Below are 6,000 nucleotides of genomic sequence, written 5' to 3'. Positions count from 1 at the left end.
ATATTTTTAGTTCAAATCCGTTGTAATTTGATTAATAGCGCTTAAAATTTTGAAATTTGGCGGGAACTGCATCTAAAATATCAAAACTGGCGGCAATCCAATTGAGCCAAGCTAAAAAAATGAGAACCAAACAATATGTCATATGGGCCAGGTTTATTTTGACCAAGCAACCAAACATTTTGGATTGGCTCTGCAGGCACCCTTGAGCCTGGTCCTCTCACCAAGCTAGACTTAGGCTAGTCCAGTCAACCAAACATATCCTATATGACATCTCAGTAAAAGTTTGAAAACGACAAGTAAATTTTCCTTTGTATTATATTTAATTATTCACCCGTAAAGATACCTTTTAATTATACACGAACTAAACTACACGTAAATTTTACTCCATAAATTATTTAATTCCTCCTTCCATAAAAGATACCTTGTAATTCTACATGAGTAGACCAGGAGCACTACGTGACAGGGTTTCATACACCAAAAATTCCAACAATCCCAGCAAGCACTATACTCAATCCCCAATAAAATTCCAAAACCCAAAACCAAGCCATATAAATGATATACTCCATATATAATATAAATACATGAAAGAGCAGAGAGTAAACAAAAAGAAATTGCGAAGCCGCTTCCAAGCCGCGTGCTCAGCTCTGCCCTTCCACATACGCTGCCGCTAAAAATACCCTGCCGCGTATCTTTCTCGTTCCTCTCTTCTCTCATCTTCCTAGTCCAGTCTCCCAGGCAGAAGATTGTCAGCAATGCAGAAAAGGAACAACCATGTAGCAGAAAAGGAACAAGAGCAATTGGGTTGCGTCGTTCATCAAGGCCCAGGAAGGACAATGTCGTTGTCTTTGGGCCAGAATGGGTTAACTAGTGGACACCGGGAGGATTATGTATGAGGGAATGGCTGCCGGGTGAGGCATGTAAGAAGGTACGTAGACCTTTCTTCCTTCCCAAGTCTTACCTCTCTTCCTCCTTCTACCTGCTCCTATTATTACTCTCTGAACAACTTCGGTTATAATAATTCGAGAACGACAAGTAAATTTTTCTTTGTATAATATTTAATTATTCACCCATAAAGATACCTTTTAATTACACACGAACTAAACTACACGAAATTTTACTCCGTAAATTATTTAATTCCGTTTTCCATAAAAGATACCTTGTAATTCTACACAAGTAGATCAGGAGCACTACGTGACAGGGTTTCATACACCAAAAATCCCAGCAAGCACTATACTCAATCCCCCATAAAATTCCAAAACCCAAAACCAAGTCATATAAATGATATACTCCGTATATAATACAAAATACATGAAAGAGCAGAGAATAAACAAAAAGAAATTGCGAAGCACCTTCTAAGCCGCATGCTCATCTCTGCCCTTCTACCTACAATGCCGCTATAAATACCTGCCACGTTTCTTTCTCATTCCTCTCTTCTCCCATCTTCCCAGTCCAGTCTCCTAGGTAGAAGAGTGTCAGCAGTGCAGTAAAGGAACAACCATGTACCGGACAAGGAACAAGAGCAATTGTGTTGTGTCATTCGTCAAGGCCCAGGAAGGACAATGTCGTCGTTTATGGGCCGGAATGGGTTAACTAGTGGGCGTCGGGAGGCTTATGTATGAGGGAAAGGCTGCTGGGTGAGGCATATAAGAGGATACGCAGAACTTCCTTCCTTCCCAAGTCTTACCTCTCTTCCTCCTCCTCCTACCTGCTCCTGCTATTCCTATCTGAACAACTTCGGTTGTAATAATTTGAAAACGACAAGTAAATTTTCCTTTGTATAATATTTGATTATTCACCCGTAAAGATACCTTTTAATTATACACGAACTAAATTACATGTAAATTTTACTCCGTAAATTATTTAATTCCTCCTTCCATAATAGATACCTTGTAATTCTACAAGAGTAGACCAGGAGCACTATGTGACAGGGTTTCATACACCAAAAATCCCAGCAAGCACTATACTCAATCCCCCATAAAATTCCAAAACCCAAAACCAAGCCATATAAATGATATACTCCGTATATAATACAAAATACATGAAAGAGTAGAGAGTAAACAAAAAGAAATTGTGAAGCAGCTTCCAAGCCGCGTGCTCAGCTCTGCGCTTCCACCTACGCTGCCGCTATAAATACACTGCCGCGTTTCTTTCTCGTTCCTCTATTCTCCCATCTTCGCAGCCCAGTCTCCCAAGCAGAAGAGTGTCAGCAGTGCAGTAAATGAACAACCGTGCACCGGATAAGGAATAGGAGCAATTGGGCTACGTCGTTCGTCAAGGCCCATGAAGGACAATGTCGTCGTCTATGGGCCGGAATTGGTTAACTAGTGGGAGCCGGGAGGCTTATATATGAGGGAGTGGCTACCAGGTGAGGCATGTAAGAAGATACTTAGAACTTTCTTCATTCCCAAGTCTTACCTCTCTTCCTCCTCCGACCTGCTCCTACTATTCCTCTATGAACAACTTCGACTATAATAATTTGAGAACGACAAGTAAATTTTTCTTTGTATAATATTTAATTATTCACCCGAAAATATACCTTTTAATTATACACGAACTAAACTACAAGTAAATTTTACTCCGTAAATTATTTAATTCCTCCTTCCATAAAAGATACCTTGTAATTCTACACGAGTAGACTAGGAGCACTACGTGACAGGGTTTGATACACCAAAAATCCCAACAATCCAAGGAAGCACTATACTCAATCCCCCATAAAATTCCAAAACAAAAAACCAAGCCATATAAATGATATACTCCGTATATAATACAAAATACATGAAAGAGCAGAGAGTAAACAAAAAGAAATTGTGAAGCAGCTTCCATGCCGCGTGCTCAGCTCTGTCCTTCCACCTACGCTGCCGCTATAAATACCCTGTCGTGTTTCTTTCTCGTTCCTCTCTTCTCCCATCTTCCCAGTTCAGTCTCCTAGACAGAAAAGTTTCAGTAGTGCCGTAAAGGAACAACTGTGTACCGTACAAGGAACAGGAGCAATTGGGCTGTATCGTTCGTCAAGGCCTAGGAAGGACAATGTCGTCGTCTATGGGCCGGGATGGGTTAACTAGTGGGCGTAGAGAGGCTTATGTATGAAGGAATGGCTGCCAAGTGAGGCATGTAAGAAGATACGCAGAACTTTCTTCCTTCCCAAATCTTACCTCTCTTCCTCCTCCTACCTGCTCCTGTTATTCCTCTCTGAACAACTTCGGCTGTAATAATTTAAGAACGACAAGTTAATTTTCCTTTGTATAATATTTAATTATTCACCCGTAAAGATACCTTTTAATTATACACAAACTAAACTACACGTAAATATTACTCCGTAAATTATTTAATTCCTCCTTCCATAAAAGATACCTTGTAATTCTACACGAGTAGACCAGGAGCACTACGTGAAAGGGTTTCATACACCAAAAATCCCAACAATCCCAGCAAGCACTATACTCAATCCCCCATAAAATTCCAAAACCCAAAACCAAGCTATATAAATGATATACTCCGTATATAATACAAAATAAATGAAAGAGCAGAGAGTAAACAAAAAGAAATTGCGAAGCAGCTTCCAAGCCGTGTGCTCAGCTATGTCCTTCCAACTACGCTGTCGCTATAAATACCCAATCGCATTTCTTTCTCGTTCCTCTCTTCTCCCATTTCCCCAGTCCAGTCTCCCAGGCAGAAGAGTGTCAGTAATGCAGTAAAGGAACAACCATGTACCAGACAAGGAACATGAGCAATTGGGCTAAGTCGCTCGTCAAGGCCTAGGAACGACAATGTCGTCGTCTATGGGCCGGAATGGGTTAACTAGTGGGCACCGAGAGGCTAATGTATGAGGGAATGGATGCCAGGTGAGGCATGTAAGAAGATACGCAAAACTATCTTCCTTACCAAGTCTTACCTCTCTTCCTCCTCCTACCTGCTCCTGCTATTCTTCTCTGAACAACGTCGGCTGTAATAATTTGAAAACGACAAGTAAATTTTTCTTTCTATAATATTTAATTATTTACCCGTAAAGATACCTTTTAATTATACACGAACTAAACTACACGTAAATTTTAATCCGTAAATTATTTAATTCCTCCTTCCATAAAAGATACCTTGTAATTCTACACGAGTAGACTAGGAGCACTACATGACAGGATTTCATATACCAAAAATCCCAACAATCCCAACAAGCACTATACTCAATCCCCCATAAAATTTCAAAACCCAAAACCAAGCCATATAAATGATATACTCCGTACATAATACAAAATACATGAAAGAGCAGAGAGTAAACAAAAAGAAATTGTGAAGCATCTTCCAAGCCGCGTGCTCAGCTCTGCCCTTCCACCTACACTGCCGCTATAAATACCCTGTCGCGTTTCTTTCTCGTTCCTCTCTTCTCCCATCTTCCGAGTCCAGTCTCCCAAGCTGAAGAGTGTCAGCAGTGCAGTAAAGGAACAACCGTGTCCCGGACAAGGAACAGGAGCAATTGGGTTGCATCGTTCGTCAAGGCCAGGAAAGACAATGTCGTCGTCTATGGGCCGGAATGCGTTAACTAGTGGGCGCCGGGAGGCTTATGTATGAGGAAATGGCTGCCGAGTGAGGCATGTAAGAAGATACGCAGAAGTTTCTTCCTTCCCAAGTCTACCTCTCTTCCTCCTCCTACCTGCTCCTACTATTCCTCTCTAAAGAACTTCGGTTGTAATAATTTGAGAACGACAAGTAAATTTTCCTTTGTATAATATTTAATTATTCACCCGTAAAGATACCTTTTAATTATACATGAACTAAACTACACGTAAATTTTACTCCGTAAATTATTTAATTCCTCATTCCATAAAAGATACCTTGTAATTCTACACGAGTAGACCAGGAGCACTACATGACAGGATTTCATACACCAAAAATCCCAACAATCCCAGCAAGCACTATACTCAATCCCCCATAAAATTTCAAAACCCAAAACCAAGCCATATAAATGATATACTCCGTACATAATACAAAATACATGAAAGAGCAGAGAGTAAACAAAAAGAAATTGCGAAGCAGCTTCCAAGCCACGTGCTCAGCTCTGCCCTTCCACCTACACTGCCGCTATAAATACCCTGCCGCGTTTCTTTCTCGTTCCTCTCTTCTCCCATCTTATGAGTCCAGTCTCCCAAGCTGAAGAGTGTCAGCAGTGCAGTAAAGGAACAACCGTGTACCGGACAAGGAATAGGAGCAATTGGGTTGCATCGTTCGTCAAGGCCCAGGAAGGACAATGTCGTCGTCTATGGGTGGAATGCGTTAACTAGTGGGCGTCGGGAGGCTTATGTATGAGGGAATGGCTGCCGAGTGAGGCATGTAAGAAGATACGCAGAAGTTTCTTCCTTCCCAAGTCTACCTCTCTTCCTCCTCCTACCTGCTCCTGCTATTCCTCTCTGAACAACTTCGGTTGTAATAATTTGAGAACGACAAGTAATTTTTCCTTTCTATAATATTTAATTATTCACTCGTAAAGATACCTTTTAATTATACATGAACTAAACTACACGTAAATTTTACTCCGTAAATTATTTAATTCCTCCTTCCATAAAAGACACATTGTATTTCTACACGAATTGACCAGGAGCAATACGTGACAGGGTTTCATACACCAAAAATCCCAACAATCCCAGCAAGCACTATACTCAATCCCCCATAAAATTCCAAAACCCAAAACCAAGCCATATAAATGATATACTCTGTATATAATAAAAAATACATGAAAGAGCAGAGAGTAAACAAAAAGAAATTACGAAGCAGCTTCCAAGCCGCGTGCTTAGCTCTGCCCTTGCACCTACGCTGCCGCTATAAATACCCTGCCGTGTTTCTTTCTCATTCCTCTCTTCTCCCATCTTCCCAGTCCAGTCTCCCAGGCAGAAGAGTGCCAGCAGTGCAGTAAAGGAACAACCGTGTACCGGACAAAGAACAGAAGCAATTGGGCTGCGTCGCTCGTCAAGGCTTAGGTACGACAATGTCGTCGTCTATGGGCCGGAATGGGTT

This window comes from Zea mays, chromosome 2 (genome assembly GCF_902167145.1).
Source record: "Zea mays cultivar B73 chromosome 2, Zm-B73-REFERENCE-NAM-5.0, whole genome shotgun sequence".
In the NCBI taxonomy this organism is placed as follows: Eukaryota; Viridiplantae; Streptophyta; class Magnoliopsida; order Poales; family Poaceae; genus Zea; species Zea mays.
This window is presented reverse-complemented; position numbering follows the sequence as displayed.